Source organism: Propithecus coquereli, unplaced genomic scaffold, assembly GCF_000956105.1.
Source record: "Propithecus coquereli isolate 6110/MARCELLA unplaced genomic scaffold, Pcoq_1.0 Scaffold164, whole genome shotgun sequence".
Taxonomy (NCBI): domain Eukaryota; kingdom Metazoa; phylum Chordata; class Mammalia; order Primates; family Indriidae; genus Propithecus; species Propithecus coquereli.
The window spans coordinates 3145493-3164998 of NW_012140969.1; the positions used below are offsets into that span (position 1 = coordinate 3145493).

General features: G+C 42.0%; 1 long non-coding RNA gene across 2 annotated transcripts; it reads right to left on the bottom strand.

The window, feature by feature from the left end:
- Positions 1-1239: 1239 nt before the first annotated feature.
- Positions 1240-13587, bottom strand: LOC105807872. Of its 2 annotated transcripts, none has more exons than XR_001137352.1 (3): positions 13521-13587; positions 3308-3400; positions 1240-2083 (listed from the first exon to the last, which is right to left on the bottom strand). It is a non-coding gene; the product is annotated as an uncharacterized LOC105807872 (long non-coding RNA). The 2 variants fall into 2 exon arrangements; XR_001137353.1 differs by lacking the exon at positions 13521-13587 and adding an exon at positions 12579-12611.
- Between the last annotated feature and the right edge of the window lie 5919 nt (positions 13588-19506).

The following is a 19506-nucleotide window of genomic DNA, read 5'->3' on the forward strand; positions in this document are numbered from 1 at the left end:
TATTGACATCTTAACAAAATTGTCTTCCCAACCACGAACACAGAATGCCTCTCCATTTACTGGCATCTTTTAAAATTTCTTTCAGTAATGTTTTGTAATTTTCAGTGTACATGTCTTTTGCCCTCTTGGTTAATTGCTAAATGTTTTTTTTCTTTTTGATGTTGTTGTTGTTAATGTAACTGTTTTCTTAATTTCCTTTTTGGATTATTCATTGTTAATGTACTGAAATGCAACTTTTTAAATGTTGATTTTGTATCCTGCAACTTTGCTGAATTTATTTATGCATTCTCTGTGTAATCTTTAGGATTTTCTACAAATAAGATCATGTCACCTGCAAACAGATAATTTCATTTTTTCTTTGCCCATTTTGGATGCCTTTTATTTCTTTTTCTTGCCTAATTGCTCTGATTAGTCTTCCCGTACTTCCTATGTTGAATGAAATTGGTGAAAGCAGGTATCCTGTCTTGTTTCTGACTTTGGGGAAAAGCTTTTTGTGCTTCGCTATTGAGGATGATGGTTCTGTGCATTCTTCACATATGGCCTTTATTGCAATAAAGGGGTAGTTTCCTTCTATTCCTAGTTTGGTCGTGGGGTTTCATCATGAATAAGTCTTGAATTTTGTCAAATGCTTTTTCTCCATCAATTGAGATGATGGTGGTTTACCCCATCATTCTGCTAATGTGGTGTATTATGCTGACTGATTTTTCATAGGTTTAACCTTCCTAGCATTCCAGAGATAAAACTCACTTAGTCTTGGTGTATAATTTACTTTTTTTTTTTTTTGAGACATAGTCTCACTCTATTGCCCTGGCTAGAGTGAGTGCCGTGGCGTTAGCCTAGCTCACAGCAACCTCAAACTCCTGGGCTCAAGCGATCCTCCTGCCTCAGCCTCCTGAGTATCGGACTACAGGCATGCGCCACCATGCCGGCTAATTTTTTTCTATATATTTTTAGTTGTCCAGATTATTTCTTTCTATTTTTTTTTTAGTAGAGACGGGGTCTCACTCTTGCTCAGGCTGGTCTCGAACTCCTGAGCTCAAACAATCCGCCCGCCTTGGCCTCCCAGAGTGCTAGGATTACAGGCGTGAGCCACTGTGCCCGGCCTATAATTTACTTTTTAATATGCTGCTAAATATGGTTTGCAATTTATTTGAGGATTTTTACATCAATATTCATAAGGGACATTTGTAGGTTTTCTCATGGTGTCTTGATCTGGCTTTGATGTCAGTCATTTTTGCCTCATAGAACAAGTTCAGAAATGTAAAAAACTTTAGATAAATTAAACTTAACCATTTATTTGAACAGAACGTAATTCATGAATCAGGTAGCATTCAGTACCGAGAAAGGTTTATAGAGCTCCACTCAGCAACATAGGCAGTGAGCTGTTATAGCCTAAACATGGAAGTAGAGAAATAGCTTGATTGGTTACAGATAGGTGTTTGCCTTAGGCTGGCTGTGATTGGCTGAGACCTAGTTATCTGTTACAATAAAAACATTTCTAAATTAGGTTTTGGGCTTTTTTACATACTATGTTAGGTTGCAATTTGTTTCACAGGAACTCAAAGTCTGGAAACAGCATCAGGCCAATGGGCTGCTGTTTATTTAACAATTTCCCCCTTTTGGTCAGCCTTCTCAATTTTGAGTGACCAATAGCTTGATAATGGACTTGTTTGGTCTTGGTATGGAATTCATGTGTCACAATGTTAGGTCAGTTGAATGATTCTTGGTGTTTTTGCTGTTCTAAGTCAAAGTGAGACTATTTGACACATGATGTTTGGCTGCATACAGACATTTAAGACTCTTGAGAGGACAGAAGGCACCAGGGAGACTGTTATGATGACCAGCAGGAGGACAATACCAAGAGATGGAAATGTGCCCTTTAACAGGAGCCTCACCAAACAGAACCAGTCAAAGCCCAGGCAATGTAGACAGTTCAACAGTATCTGAGTCCAGTTGGTCATAGTCTTTGTTCAGGATGTGATGGAGATTAAGGACCATGGTTCACTGTAGAATGGTGTGATTTAAAGAGGTATCCATTTTGTCTTTAGCCTGGTGACACGAGTCATAGTAACCTGGTGACTCACTAGAAGAAACATAAAGATTAGAAAACCTTAGAAAAGCCAAGCTTACCATCCACCATTCAGGATGCCCAGAAGCCAACTGTTAGCTGTTCCCGTGGACACATCATGTGTTCCTTTTCCTTGACAAATTTCTTTGGTGTACTTAAAGAAACAGTGGTATCGGGCACCTTTTAAATTCAGCTTTCTGTAGTAGCAAAATCAGGAGAAAGCTAAGTACAACATTGTTTTGTTTAGCACCATGTACAAATCCCCAACATGGGCAAAGACAAGATCTAAAGCTGTGTGATGTCCCATTAAGTGCTTTTGTTGAAAACATTATGTTCTCATCGACCTTTTGGAGTGTGGCTTCTACCTGTCCGAACTCCTGGGAGGTCTGGTTGGCTACAAAAGCCAAGATTTTTCCCAATTTGTGGATTCATTTCAAATTTGATTGAATTGGCACACCCCACTACCATCAAGAGTGAACTCCACTGGAATCTTTCCTCAGTGGAAGGTAGTTTACCTTCATCTATTTCAAGGTTGGTGCTAATTTCAGGGTTGATCATTTTGGCCTTTGATTATGGGCAGTCTTATGAGGACCTTCAGGGGAAGGCAGGATTGAGCCAGGCCAAATAGCAAGATCCAAGGTAGGGAGGCAGAACAGAGTAATTAAGGAAATTCATCACAGACCAGGTCAGTTAAATCCTGCTAGCCCAAGAAAACCTCATAATTGTCTTTGGTGGTAGGCTGGAAAAGACTTGAAATAGTATTCTCTTAGATGATAGGGAAATTCCTTCAGCAGCAGTAGTCAAATTATATCTAGTGTACTGTTTCTCTTGAAAACTTTTCCCCTTAAAGTCTTATAACTTTTATGTGTGAGTTGCTATAAAGAGTAAATTGAGTACTCTTTAGTGGCAGAGCATAGCAACTGTTCACCTACATACTGAGTGAGAGTAGGATTTGAAGGAAACCACATTAAGTCTGACGTAATACCTCAGAAATATAAGAATGGGCTTCAGTGAACTCTTGTGGCATTACAGTCTAGTGTACTGTTGACTTTTCCAAGTAAAAGCAAACAAATATTAACTATTTTTGGTCTAGAATGCTAAAGAAGGCTGAGCAATGGACTATTTCAAACCAGCAGGCACATTACATAGTAAGGTATTAGGGTTTGGAACTATAGGAAACCTCAGTATCACATTGTAGGCCCACGTCCACATGATCTTCACAAAGTGAATTGTTCTCACCTCCATCCCTTGTGGCAAAGGGCTGTGTCCTGGCCCCCAAACCAATCCCCAGAGACTTCAGCTCATCCAGATAGGGAAGGGGTTTCATACTTCCTGAGTATGGAAATTAGAAAATGTACATTAGAGAAAGACGATTTCTATAAAAAACACAAAATGGGAGCCTGAAGAGTTGAGTCAGGGTCTGAAATGGCTGGAGTTATGACATTCCAGCCCCTTATGCTGCTATAATCACTTCCAGAAATGCATCCCTCATAAGGTGACCCCTTTCTCACTTTGCTTTTCCATTGTGAGCTCATCGAGGACAGCAGATGTGTGCATCTCCTCACCCAGCAGCCATGTCTTCCTTCTACTGTGCTCTCCTTGGTAGCTGTCACTTCCACCGAGGTCTCATCTGCCCCCAGACCTCCCTGTCCAGCAGCAGCCCTACCATCAAGACTGAAGACTTCAGTCCCCTTCACCAGGTGCACATCAGCTGCTGAGGGAAGTGGAGGCTCAGGAGCTTGGACAAAGGGTAAGTAAAATTTATACATGATGCATATTTTGCCTTGAGACTCCAAATAGGCCCAGTAAATGTTGGGCTTGCTTTAATTAATGTAGGTGATGCCAATTAGATAAGACATGAATTGTCCCTAGGCTGACCATTAAGATAATGCTCATAAGTTTTACCTAAGTAGTAGGGCCTTGAATCTTCTAGGGTACAGTGGTTCAACCCCAAATGGAAACTTCTATGATGGGTGTTTATACTCTGTATCCTTTGAGTTTCCTTGCAGGAGAATGTCAACAATATGCCCATTTCTGAATTCCCAAAACAAGTTGCATACAGTTATGTTGCCTGTAATGATTATGTACAAAGGCCTGCCATGATGTTGAGATACTCCCTGGGGAGGCTAATAAGGCATATTGTTTATCTTTATGTAATAAAAACATTTGCTTGGGGCTTCTGAATGTGTTCTAGTTTCTTCTTGCACATTTATATCTGTAATAAACTACTTCCTTGGCCTAGATGGGAATAGAGTGTGTTTTTCTCATTTAGATAACTTGTCACTGCCCACATAATAATGGGTATCTCATTTCTGCCACCACTCTGCCATGCCTGCTTAATCAAATTTCCATATACATCAGGCTTCTTTCCTATTTGTCTATTTTTAAATTTCTCTGCTAATGCTACACTGTCTGAATTTCTGTAGCATAAAATCTTTGAGGTATGTTAGTCTTGTTCTTCAGAAAACATTGACCGTTATCATTTCTACAACATTTGGTGAATGAATATCACTACATACATATTAGAATGGCTAAACTCCAAAACAGTGACAACACCAAATGCTTCCAAGGGTGTTGAGCAAAGGGACACTGTTTCATTTCTGTGGGAATTCAAATTGGTACACTTTAGAAGACAGTTGGTAATGTTACAAACCAAACATTCTCTTACAATTACAAGCTAGCAATAAGACTCCTTGGTATTTAATCTGAGAAGATGAAAACTTATGTCCACACCAAACCTATACATGAATATCCAGGCTATATAAAGAAATCATGAGAAGCCAATAAACAGATGAACTAAAAGTCAGAAAATAGCTAAAAGACCATATATGAAAATTGGTGAATCTCACAGTTGATTAGCAAAATCCAATATAAAACCACAGTGATCCCATTTCATTCAAACTAGAGACAAAAATTAATACATTAGGTAATTCCAATGCTGCCAATCATGGCGATAACTAAACACACGTGTAAGGATGGTGGGAGGGTCAATTCACACACTCCGTTGGGAATTTCTGGTAACCTTGAAGCTGCTCAAAATCTACAACCCAGCAAGCTTTCTCTAATGTGTAGAGAATTTATTTAGCATAGGCACTTACAAATTTAAAGTATGATTTGAGCAGCATTTTCCGTAAGAACAAAACAAAAAATCAAAACAATCTAAATCCTGTAAGTGGAATGGATGAGCAAATTGAGTGGCTCACACCTCAGATACCAGCATACTCCATAACACGGAAATCTGAATTTTAATTCACAGATTAGGCTGGGGGGCAAAAAAAAAAAGCAGCACAGCTCCAAGCACAAGCTCCTCAGCAAGCAGCAGCTCAAAGTGCATGCCAGACACAGGGCCCCAGATTGGGTTTGCAAGTCAGAGCAAGAGAAGACAGACCCACAGGGTGCCGGTCAATGTCTGGAAATCCTGTTCAGGGTGCCAACTGTTATGGCTGTGTGCAGAGACACGGTTACACAGGGTAAGAAATGATTACTCAAGGTCAGTGGGGAGAGTCGGGGTGGTCACTCAAGGGGGGTCTGACATGGCTTGGGAGAGCAAGAAAAGGAGCCTGGCTGGAAGTTGGGAGGGAAATTATTAGGGTGAGAATTCGCTCCCACAGGCAGGGGTTTGCTTGGTTTCGTTGTGTTACTAGTGCCAAAGGAGGGAACACCCAGGTTTCTTTTCACCTTATCCACATGTAGGGCCACAAACAGAAGGAAGGTTTAGGGTTAAAAGCTGTCAGCAATCATCAAAAAATGGGGACAGATACTTTTGGTTTCCAGTCTGGCAGGTAAGGATATAAAAGGTGACATTCACATCCACACACACCCACACACAAAGCAAACAAACTTAACTCTTCTAAAACCCATTAGAGAACTGAGTCCACAGGGCAAACCACTGTCCCAAACCGAGAGGGAGAGAGTGGCATTTCAAGAGAATCATAGCTTATCAGATCAAACTATCCTAAGAAACCTCTGAGGGCAGCAGTACAAGTAGAGAAACACCTAAACTGTAATTGGCAAGTTGCTGCATTTTTGGTAGTTAAAATCTCCAGGGTGCCCAGTCTTAGAAGTCCCTGTACCTTTGTGAATTTTACCTCCAGAAACACTGGCAGGTTTTCACAGTGAAGATTACAGAAAAATTGCTTCCTTAACAGCAGGGAAAGCAGCTGTTTTCAAATATGCCCAATTTTCTTAACGAGTCCCACCTTCAAAAGCCTAACAGATTTTATTAGAGTCAAAACTTTTGGGATAAAGGAAATATCCCCTTTAACCTTCCTGCCTCAACTGAGGGGTGAGGATGAGAGGTACTTACGAAAGTCACAACTCATGGACACAAGCTCCCTAAAAATGAGGTCACATCATAGGTCAACGGAATGCTTCCCCTAGCCCTACTCCTAATCACATCAGTAGCAGAATCTGTATCATAACAACAGCAGAACACAACTGTTTGCCTCAGACCTATTCTAAGAAGTCAAAGATATGCCAACAAATTGGAAAACTTTGATGAAGTAGGTGAATGTTTAGAAACACAAAGTACTGAGACTGAGGCATGAAGAAACTGAAAACTTGAATAGACCTACAGTTCCAGGAGATAAGTGTAATAATCAAAAACCCTCCAATAAATAAAAATCTAGGACCAGACAGTTTCACTGCTGAAATCTACCAAACATTTAAAGAAGAATTAATACCAGTCTCCCTCAAACTCTTCCAAAAAACTGAAGAGGAGGGAACACTTCCAAATTCATTCTATTAGGTCAAAATTACCCTGACACTAAAGACAGACACACCACAAGAAAGAAAACTGCAGACAGATGTCCTATATGAATATTGATGCAAAACTCTTCAATACTGCATTTTGCTGTTATTAGAAAGATTTGCATATTAAAAAGATAATACACCATGACCAAGTGAGATTCATCCCCAAAATGTAAGGATGGTTCAACATATGAAAAATGAGTGTAATATACCACATTATCAAAACGACTGAAACACCACAACCATCTCAATTGATGTTGAAAAAGCATTTGACAAAATACAAGACCCACTCATGATAAAAACACAGAACTAGGACCAGAAGGAAACTACCTCAATATAATACAGGCCATATGTACAAAACTCACAGAAACAATTATAATGTATGGTAAAACACAAAAAGCTTTTCTGGTAAGATCAGGAACAAAACAGGATACCTGCTTTAACCACTTTCTTCAACACAGTATTTGAAATCCTGAGGCAAGAGGATAGCTTGAGTCCAGGATTTTCTGTTTTGCAAAAGACACTCTTAAGAGAATGAAGAGAGACATTCTAAGACAAATCCTATGTCCATTTTAGTAATGGTGGACACATGGCACATGCATTTATCAAAACCCATGTAACTGTACAACACAAAGAGTGATCCCTAATGTAAAGTATGGACTTTAGTTAATAATAATACATTGCTTCATCAATCCTCATTATTATATAGTGTGATATATCGGTTCATCAATGTTAACAAATACACTACACAAACGTTAAAAACAGTGGAAACTACAAGCTGGAGAGAAGGAGTATATATGGGAACTCTGTACTATCTGGTCAATTTTTCGGAAAGCCTAAAACTGTTCTGAAAAATGTCTATTAAATCAAAAAGCAAATAAACTATTAATATTGTACAGAAGATTCAGAGCTGTGGGGGGAAAAACCCAATATTACATGAATAATAATATTTTTTATTAAAGCATATAAAAGTAAAGTACACTGACATAGGGCTACATACATCTGTTATAAAACTATTAAGAAAAGCAAGGAGATTATCTTATAATTCACAACACTGGCTCGATCTGGAGAGAAATGGCATGATTTGGCCTTTAGGAATCATTTCAAGTGGGTGAGTGGTGTGAAGGCTTCTTCCAAGTCTTCACCTGGTTATCACTATGAGGATGTTCCCTTTAGTGTTTCATTGACTGTGCAGTTGTTTTCTGTATGTTCTGCCTGTGTAATATTTGCTGTAACTTTCCAGAATGCAAATCTCAGTGCATTCTGAATTGCTAGCAACAAGCCGTTGAATGCAGATTTTTAAGAGATGACACAGCCTATTAAGACTAATTTCTGTGGAGTTCTAAAATATGTCTAATGAATGATAAAGACTGAACACTGCCATGATGTAAGCTCTGCCAAATAGATCTGGTGTTTTATTAAATTTCATGAAATTCACAACCAGGTTTTTTTGGGAGGGGGGACGAACTTCAGAAAAACTACCCTGAAAAACTGAAACAGAAGACAAATGCACCTAAAAATAGCCAAGATGTTGTACAGAACACTGTTAAGGAGTATTATGGCCTGAATATTTATGCATCCTCCACAATTTGTATGTTGAAATCCTAACCCTCAATGTGATGGTATTAGGAGGTGGCATCTCTGGGAGGTAATTAGGATTAGCTGAGGTCACAAGGGAGCTCCCATGAATGCGATTAGTAGGCTCATGAAAACAGACAAGAACCACTTTCAGATGTCATTTAATTATTATTTCCATGATAATAAATGACTTAGGATTTAGCAATATTCTACCAAGTCCAGAAAACAAGAACCAGAACAGAGTTATCCACTGTCACAGATTCCCCACACCGCAAAGTAGAGGCATTGATGTTTTAGTGAATCTTTGTAATTGACCAGTTTATCAACCACACTTTGTGGAAATGTATTCATTTTCTGCAGCCATAATGAAAGAGTGATTTTCCCTATTTCTTTTCCCTGGTAGTATTTTTGAGACTAAGCCATGGAATTCCATTTGAAATCACCCAAAAGTAAACAAACAGAAAAAACGCCCTGAGAAACTTACTACACATGCTCAGGGAAAGAAAAGAGGTAAATAAGAATTTTTAATAAATGGAATCTAAAACTAGATACTTAATTTTACAAATAATCTTCTTTGCCTCTTTGGAAATATTTCATCTTTCAAGCTCTATTGATACAATACACTTTATATTTAATAAAAAACAGCCTTGAATAAATAAATCTTTTCAAGGTGACAAACCCAGGAGGGTTGGTGCTAACTGGAACACAGACACATCTGACTCAAGTATCAAGTCATGTCATCCAGTCACCTGGGACACCTTCCCACCGCCATCCTGCTCACCGAAGTACCTGACCACACTCTCCAGAGATACAGGACTATGCCCTGCCCAAAGTGCATGTTTTAGGTTCTGGCACCACCTCATTGGGATGGTTTTTCTATCTTCACTAATTTGAGTGTTGCCAAACCTACAAAGAGATCCACCTGGGTCCTGTCCCTCACCACACAAAGCCAATTATTGAGACAATTGAGAGCCAATTAATCAGAACTGCCAAGAAAGGAATCTTAATGCGAAAGATGTGTCAGGAGAATGGGAGAAATAGTCTCAAATCCATCTCACTGACTAAGGGGCAAGGGCTTTTATAGTGGGTTGTAGAACGCAGGTCGAGTTGTGTGGGGTTTTAAGTCATGGCATCTTCAGGTGGTCTGATTTAAAAATCAGCTATTGGTGATGAATAGTTAGTCCTGTGGAAAGTCCAGTCTGGTTGTTAGGCTTGACTGGTAAAGTCTGAGGGAACAAAAACATAGCAACTTAGGGAGGGGGTCATTTTGAATATTGATTACAAGAAAATCCAGAGGGCAAAAATCACTGTCTTGTCCCCTCAACACCAGCTTACGACTGGCTGACCACCAGTGTGTCACCAAGAATGGAAATGGGTTGGGGAAGAAAGTCTTAATGTCCCAAGGGATTAGCATTTTAGATAAAGGGTAAACCTGGAGATTCCTCCCAGCCCCAGGGCATCCAGCTGCTCCCCTGGGAGATCCCACCCCCACACCACAGGCTGTCCTGTTGGAGGAGTGACCCAGGGGCTGACATTCATTCACTAAACCCTCCAAGAGACTTGATAGTTGTGGTCACCTTGGGTCAGCCCCAGGCAGTTCTGGAACCCCAGACTAGGAAATGATAGAGGGTGAGCTAAGGGACACATCATCCTGTGAAGTTTCCAAAGGGGAACCTCAACCCAAAGACATTCTGAGAAGATGTCTGCGCCAAGGAAAGATAAAAGGAGCACAAAGGTCTTTTCCTGCAGTGTCTCATGCACTTACTCTCTGCTTTCCTCGTGTGAAATGTTCAGAAACAGAAAAAAAATATTTTTAAAAGAGCCATCTGTTGCTCTGTGGAAAAATGATAATTAAAACACTGCTTCTGTTTGAAATGAACAATAAAGGACAAATAGTTAATAATGTGAACTGGAGAGGTAAATTTGGTGCTTGGGAATGTACAGGAGGTATTGGAAATTTAAGATTTTGCTGCAAGCCCTGGAAGAGGTAGGCTGGGGGAACAGAGTCCTGGATTTGAGACCCTGATTCCCATACATCTGGAAAATGAAAGGAAACCAGCAGCCCTGGGGAGTGTTAAAATAATTAAATAGGAGGCAATTAGACTGAAGTGGTGGCTGTAGTGCCCTGAGTTCCTACCCAAGGAAACCAAAATCTAATTAAATATATCTCTTGTAAATTATTAATTTAGAAGAAAATGAGACTTAGGCTTAACCAACTACAAAATGCCAATTAGCCTCTGACTACATAACCAGAAAATTTCTACCTGGATAGACCTATCAGAAAATGGAGAAACTGAATTTTTATTTAAAAGCAGCCTAAGATGGCTGCAGGTTGGACATACAAGATAATAGACACTAGGCTTCAGAACTAAAGCTAGGCTGGGGCAGTGGCGCATGCCTATAATCCTAGCACCTGAGAGGCCAAGGTGGGAGGATCACTTGAGCTCAGGAGTTCGAGACCAGCCTAAGCAAGAGCAAAACCCCGTCTCTACAAAAATTAGAAAAAAATAGCCAGATGTTGTGGTGAATGCCTGTAGTCTCAGGTACTTGGGAGGCTGAGGCAGGAGAATCGCTTGAGCCCAGGAGTTGGAGGCTGCGGTGAGCTATGATGATGCCACTGTACTCCAGGCTGGGCAACAGAGTGAGACTCTGTCTCAAAAACAAAAAAAACCCAAAAACAAAACAAACCAAAAAACTGTTAAGTTTGTTCCAGATGGGAACCCAAAAAGTGTAAAACAATAGCCACAGAAGTCTGGAGAATCCCCAGACATTGTAAATCTAACAGACAGCTGCAGCCAGCATTCCTTTCCCTCCCTGATAGAGAGGAAGTTTACTCCTGGCTCTCTCTCCTGATAAGGACGACGCTGGGGCTAAAGGATGGATGTGGCTGGGGCAGGGGTCCTAGGAGCTGGTTGTTTTTTGTTTTTTTTTTTGAGACAGAGTCTCACTCTTTTGCCCGGGGTAGAGTGCCATAGCATCAGCCTAGCTCACAGCAACCTCAAACTCCTGGGCTCAAGCGATCCTACTGTCTCAGCCTCCCGAATAGCTGGGACTACAGGCATGTGCCACCATGCCCGGCTAATTTTTTCTATATATTTTTAGTTGTCCGATTAATTTCTTTCTATTTTTAGTAGAGACGGGGTCTCGCTCTTGCTCAGGCTGGTTTCTTGCTCAGGCTGGTTTCGAACTCCTGAGCTCAAACAATCCGCCCGCCTCGGCCTCCCACAGTGCTAGGACTACAGGCGTGAGCCACCGCGCCCGGCCTCGTTGTTTGAAAAAGAATTTATTACAAGCAGCTGTTCTGGCACACTTACTTACTCCCCCCCACCCCCACCCCAAGAAACCCTCTATAAAAGCCAAGGCTCTCCCCTTTTCTCTCGTGGACGCTTTTTCAGCCTCCACCCAGATGCTCAAAATAAACAGCTCATTGTGCTGCACCTGAGGCTTCGTGTAGCTCTCTATCGGCTCCAGACCTAACAAAAACCACTAAAGCTGAATTCACAGGCTGCAAGAAGACTGGAGTTTGTCAGATATATTTCACTGACATGTATTGATTTCAACCTCGCCTATCAGATGAAGCACAAAACCAGGGTAAAATCAATCATCCCTCCCCAAACCCTAAGACACCCCTGTAGTCATTAACCAGTTACTCCATGTACATTAACCATACAGGTATTTGCTTTATCTTACGCATAATATCACTGAGCACCAGAGTTACAAGAATGTCACCTTGGCTTCACTGCCCCCTTCTCTTTCCTCCTCCCATTTTTCTATGTAACAAGACGTACAAATAGGGTGCCTCACTCATGTACCCCACTTCGGGACTCATTCTCAGTTGGCGCTGAGTCTGCATCCCTGGGCTATAGTCCTCACATTTGGCTCGGAATACAATTAACTTTAAATTCCTTTAAGTTTATAATGCCTGTTATTTTAGCCTTGCAGTGGACAGATCAAATGAGTTCGCAATAATAACTAACAAACCAAGTATTTAACTTGGTTTCCGTCCTCGTGCACCTTATAAAAAAGCCTTTCCAGCGGGCATGGTGGCTCATGCCTGTAATGCAAGAACTTTGGGAAGCTGAAGCGGGAGGATCACTTGAGGCAAGGAATTGGAGACCAGCCGAAGCAACATGGAGAGACCCAGTCTCTACAAAAACAAATTAACTGCCGTGGTGGTGCGCACCTGTAATCCCAGCTACTCGGGAGGCTGAGGCAGGAGGATCACTGGAGCCCGGCAGTTGGAGGCTGCAGTGAGCTATGATGATGCCACTGCACTCCAGCCTGGGGGAGAGAGTGAGACTCTGTCAATCAATCAATCAATAAACAAACCTTTCCCTCAAGCCCTACTCATGGGCCCCCAAACCACAAACCATGGCTGAGTTATTCCCGGTTCAAAAATCGATGTTTGCAAAAGAACAAAATCACTCTTTAAAATTTTAACGGTGCCTCAGTTTAATTTTTACATGAGAAAGATGGGACGAGGAACCCCCACACACCACAGCCCCTCCCACTGCACGAATCCCACACACCCAGCGGGAAAATGACAATTAAAATACTGCGCTGGTTGAAATGCACCACGGAGGACAAACAATTGATAGTGACGGTGTGAACTGGAGAGAGGAAGCTGGCATTTGGGAATGCGGGAGGGATCTGGAAATTTAGAGATTTATGGTCAGCCCTAGGAAAATCTAGACTGGAGGACGCAGGATCATGGTTTGAGACCTTCCTTGCCATGATGTGGAAAAATCAGGGGAAAATGGGTCCAGGTAGGGAATGGGGACCCCTACAGACCGCAGCCCCGTCCACGCACGACCCCCACACACCGAGTTGAGACCCTCCCCCGATGACCCTCCCGCCGTCACAGCACAATCTGGGGACACGCGGGGCTGCGGCCTCGGGGTTGTCCAGAAAGGGCTCTGGGGCCGAGGTCGCCGCGCAGGGACGGGAAAGGACGCCCGGGGGCCCGGCTGCCGGCCCACCCACAGCGCACTGGCCGGAGGGACCGAGGGCCGAACTGCCCCAGCGGCAACGCGGGAGCGGACTGCGGGGAGCCCCGGGTCCTGCCACAGCCCGTTCCAACCAGCCCCTCCTCCCGCGTCTCGGAAAACTAGTCCCGTACACTCACCATTTCTCGGCCTCCGGGGTGGTTCGGCGTCCTCCCTGAGGCTTCCGCAGCCAGAAGCCGAGGTGGAGCGACGTCTCCCGTCAGAGCAGCAGAGACCGGAAGCTGACTGGAGAGCGCGGAAGAGTCAAAAGCCGCAGAGGATTGTGGGGCTTCGCCCCGCTTTTTTCCAGGGGCGCACCTGATTGGACAGTTTGAGCGCCCGCCCCATCGCCCCGATTGGATAGTGCTCTAGGCCCCGCCCCGAGGCCCGGAAGGGCAGGAGAAGCGATGAAATAGGTTCCTGTATGGCGTCTTCCTATACTCGGTGGGCCCTTCCTGTTTCTGCCTCCTGGACAGAGGGTCACAGGTGTGTGTAGGGAATTCCACATTAGGTGTTCAATGGAACAATCCCCTTGCCTTAGAGCCGGAAGGGCGCTCAGTCTAGCTACAGCAGGCCACAATGGAACAGGAGGGAGGGCTCGATGTCTTTAAGGGCTCAGGAATTTGGGCTAGGATATTGGCAGCCTTACCAAGGTTTTCTCACACCTTATCGCTCAGTCTATTCATTTTTCAGCCAAGAAATAACAACACGCCAAGAAAGGAACAAAAATCATTAAATGCATGGAGAGTTATATAGCAGCCATATTCTATAAAGAAATCAAAAGGGAAGAACAGAAAACATTTGAACTAAGATAAGCAAACTTCTTCACCTACAATTCACAAAGAAACCCCCATTCACAAGCTTAAACACATTTCAAGCCTGGCAGCCAGACTCTGACTGCTGAAATGGAGCCCCAGAGTAGATCAGTCCCTTGTGATGAGGCAGGGAAACCTAAAGATTTAACACTGGGGGCTCAACGTACCCACCTGTCCCTCTGCACAGAGAGGAAACGCTCCCTCCTTTGGGACCTCCCACCTAGAATCAGTTTAAGATTTTGACCTAAATAAACTGTCAAATTCCTAAACCCTTTCTGAAGGAAACAAGTCAAACATTTTTTTCTCTGACCCTGACTTTCAGACTTTCTTAATTTATGCAAATTAGTCTGACTGCAGTGACCCTATGCATGCCCAAACCTAGACACTGTACAGAATATGGCCCCAGAGTACAACCTCAGAAAGCACAGAACTGCCCCCACAACCGCATATGCACATAGGTCCCCTGCTGTCCAGTACTCTGCAGCTTCTCAAAGTCCACACTCCTACTGTGTCCTGAGCAGCTGGAGGCCCCTGCAGGGAGGCCAGGCTGCCTGGGAATCCCGAGGGGAGCCCCATGCCCTCCCTTTGCGGGCTCCAGACTGGCCTCAGTGTGGAGCCGCTGGCCTCAGTGCTGCCCACTGCAGGGTGTTCACCTGCTTCTCACCGTCACTGATCAGTTAAATGGGAAAAAGACCCTCAATCTCAGTGTTTGAATAACACCAGCAGGGCCCTGCTTTCCTCCTTTGTATTGCATAAAGTAGATGAAGAAATGTCTAAAATAATTTATATACATTAAAAGACTGGAAAATAATTATTCCTTTGAGAAAATAAATTGGCAAAAAAAAGCCAATTGAGAACTTTAAACTAAATTTGTTGTAATTTTGTCCTTAGACAGTTGTCACCAGGTACTCTGTGCCTGGGGATGTAGATGTCCTGTTGACCCATCTGAATCTCTCTCAACCCCACCTCACCACCACTGCCCCAACCAATCATTTCTGTAGCTAAATCCTAAGCATTGCGTAAAGCAATCTAAATGGTCCCGGGGTGAATCCACCCATGGCTCTCTCATGTCCCTCAATTTATTCATTTGAAGCCATCTCATCCTGGATAGACTACGATATCTTGAGGACCACATCCATTGTGTTTGCTTCTGTTTTCCTTATGTCACCACCTGCTCGTTGAGGGCACACAAGTAAAATTCTAAACTGGCCCATCACCTGCTGTAAATACTGGAGGTGTTTGCACAACTCTGAGAAATTCACAACCCATAGAGGGTGTGTGGATGTTAATGACGCCCTCACCATAAAAGAGAGCTACGCTGACTTCCCTTTTCTGGAAAATGGCTCAGAGCAGTTTTCTGGAGGACTTTTTTTTTTTAATAGGGGATAACACTTGATAAAAGTAAAAGCAACAGTATTCAATTTGGTTTCATTTATATGATTTGACTTTTCATAGGTTGTTAAGAAAGCAATAAAGTTTGTAAACCTTGATTGGATTTCCCTAATTCTGAAAAGGTCACTGAAAAAAATCTACACTTGGAAATAAATAGGAATAACTGAGGTGAGAAGAAGGGGACTTGCTGAGGAGGTGCTATGTGGGATGAGACCCGAAGTAATGTGTTAGTATAAAGTGTCATAGCAGAGGATTCAGGAAAGATGGCAGAGTAGGAAGCATGAGAAATCCGTCTCCCTGCCTAGACAACAACTGCGCTGGCAGAGTCTGTCTGATGTAGTTATTTTGGAACTCTGGATCTACTGAAACCTTGCAATTCCCAGGGAAAGGATTGTATGGTAAATTGTGGTTAATTTCAGTCAAATTCAACTCTTAGCACAGTAGCAGCTACCCATCCTTCACTCCCAGCTCCATGGCAGACAGGTGTGCATCAGCACCAGCAAGAGCTTACACGCAGCTTGTGGGAGGCAGAGTTAGCCAAAAGGACCCTGTACTCTATACATCGGGGGTCTGTGGTCTGCATACTAATTGCTGCTTCTGATTACAGAGGTGCAGACAAATTAGGCAAGAAAAAGAAATAAAAGGCACCCAAATTGGAAAGAAAGAAGAAAAATTATCCCTTTTACAGATTGTATTATATTAAATGTAGAAAACCCTAAAGACTCCACATGGGAAAAAGAAAACCTTAGAGGTAATAAATGGATTCAGCAATGTTGCTGGATACAAAATCAACACACAAAAATCAGTTGCATTTTTATATCCTAACAACGGATAATCTGAAAAGCAAATTAATGAAACAATTTCATTTACAAAAGCATCAGAAAGTGTAAAACATAGCAATAAATTTAACCAAGAGGCCTACAGCTTATACACTGAAAACTATGAAATATTGCTGAAACAAACTAATCGACATGTAAATAAATGGCAAGACCTAACTATTGTTAAGAGACAATACCACCCAAATCAATCTACACACACAATGCGATCCCTGTCAACATACTAATAGTCTTTTTTACAGGAATAGAAAAATGATCCTAAAATTCACTTGGAATCTACTTGGATCACTTGAGGTCAGGAGTTCGAGACCAGCCTGAGCAAGAGCAAAACCTAATATCATAACAATTTTGAAAAAGAACAAAATTGGGGCCGGGTGCGGTGGCTCGCGCCTGTAATCCTAGCACTCTGGGAGGCCGAGGCGGGCGGATTGTTTAAGCTCAGGAGTTCGAGACCAGCCTGAGCAAGAGCGAGACCCCGTCTCTACTAAAAATAGAAAGAAATTAAATAGACAACTAAAAATATATAGAAAAAATTAGTCAGGCATGGTGGCGCATACCTGTAGTCCCAGCTGCTCGGGAGGAGGCAGGAGGATTGCTTGAGCCTAGGAGTTTGAGGTTGCTGTGAGCTAAGCTGACGCCATGGCACTCTACTCAGGGCAGTAGAGTGAGACTCTGTCTCAAAAAAAAAAAAAAAAATTGGAAGACTCATACTTCCTGATCTTAATACTATAAAACTATGGTAATAAAAAAACACATGGTACTGTCATAAGAACAGACATATAGCCCAATGGAATAGAATAGAGAGCCTAGAAAGAAATGCTCACATGCATGGTCAAATGATTTTTGACAACAGTGCTGTGATTATTCAATGTACAAAGGGCCGTCTTTCAACATATGTTGTTAGGAAAACTGGATATCTAGATTCAAAAGAATGAGGTTGTACCCTTACCTTACGTAATATACAAAATTGAACTTATATTGGATCAAAGGCCTAAACTTAAAAACTACAACTATAAAAGACTTAGTAAAAAACATAGGGGGAAATTTCATGACATTGTGTTTGCTAATGATTTCTTAGATATGACATCTAAAATACAGGCAAAGAAAAATAGATAAAATGAACTATAAAAAAATTTAAAACTTTTCTGCACCAAAGGACACTTCCAAGTAAATGAAAAGACAACATATAGAAGGATAGAACATATTTTCAAATCACATATCTCACAAGGGATTTATATCCAAAATGTATAAGAAATTCCTACAGGCTGGGCATGGTGGCTCACACCTGTAATCCTAGAACTTTTTTGGAAGGCCAAGGAGGGAGGACATCTTGAGCCCAGGAGTTTGAGCAGCTGGAGCAAGAGACCCCATCTCTACAAAAAATACAAAAGTTAGCCACGTGTAGTGGCACACAACTGTAGTCCCAGCTACTTGGGAGGCTTAGGCAGGAGGCTTGCTTGAGCTCAGGAGTTTGAGGTTGCAATGAGCTATGATGATTCCACTGTACTCTAGCCCAGGAGACACCGTAAGACCCTGTCTCAAAACAAATAAACAAAAAACTCCTACAAATCAGCAACAAAACAAACCAAAAAGACCCAACTGAAAAATCAGCAAAGGATTCGAAAACACAACTATACAAAATATATAAATGGCCAATAAGCACATGAAACGATGCTCACTATTGGTCATTAAGGAAATACAAATCAAAACCATAGTGAGATACCAGTTCACACCCATTAGAGTGATTATTATTTAAAAAAAAAAAAAAGGCTGGTCCCTGTGGCTCATGCCTGTAATCCCAACACTTTGGGAGGCTGAGGTGGGAAGATTGCTTGAGGCCAGGAGTTCCAGACTAGTCTGAGCAACAAAGTGAGACCCTTTTCCTAAAAAGAAAAAAATTCGCTGGGTATGGTAGTACACACCTGTAGTCCCAGCTAACTGGGAGGCTGAGGTGGGAGGATTGATTGAGCATAGGAGTTTGAGTTTATAGTAAGCTATGATTATGTCACTGGTTGACGGAGTAAGACCCTGTGTTAAAAAAAAAAACAAAACAGAACAGAACCAGTGTTGGTGAGGATCAAAGAAATTGAAATCCTTGTGTGTTGCTAGGAAGAATATAAAACATTGTAGCTACTGTGAAAAACGGGATGGCTATTCCTGAAAAAGTTGAGCATAGAATTATCCTGTGACCCAGCAATTCCACTCCTAGGTATATATCCAAAAGAATGTTAAGCAAAGCAGAGACTCACATGGGCACATAAACACCAATTTTACAGCAGCATTATTCACAGTAGTCAGAAGATTTTTATGGAAACAACACAAGTGCTCACCAACATACGGATGGACAAAGTATGGTTTATCCATACAATGAAATATTATTTAGGCATTAAAAAAATGAATTACTGGCTGGGCACAGTGGCTCACGCCTGTAATCCTAGCACTCTGGGAGGATGAGGTAGGAGGATTGCTTGAGCTCAGGAGTTCAAGACCAGCCTAACCAAGGGTGAGACGCCATCTCTACAAAAAATGGAAAAATTAGCCAGGTATCATGTTGCATGCCTATAGTCCCAGCTACTCAGGAGGCTGAGGCAAGAAGATTGCTTGAACCCAGGAGTTTGAGGTTGCAGTGAGCTACGATGATGCCACTGCACTCTAGTCAGGGCAACACAGCAAGACCCTGTCTTCAAAAAGAAACAAACAAAAAACAAAAAATTACTGATATATGCTAACATATAGACGAACCTTGAAAATATAATGCTAAGTGAAATAAGCCAGACACAGTATGCTTCCACTTATGGGACATACCTATAACAGGCAAATTCATAGAGTGAGACAGTAGAATAGAGATTAATAGGGGCTGGGGAGGGGGAGAGTGAGGACTTGTTTAATGAGTATTGAGTTTCTGTTTGGGTTGATAAAAAATTCTGGAGATAGCTGTGATAACTACAACACTCTATAAATGTATTTAATGCTACTGAATGGCACACTTAAAAATAGATAAAATGGTAAACTTTGTGTTAGTATATTTTACTTTGGAAAAAATTAAAAACTAAAGAAAAGACATAATTTGAGCTACCAGAGCT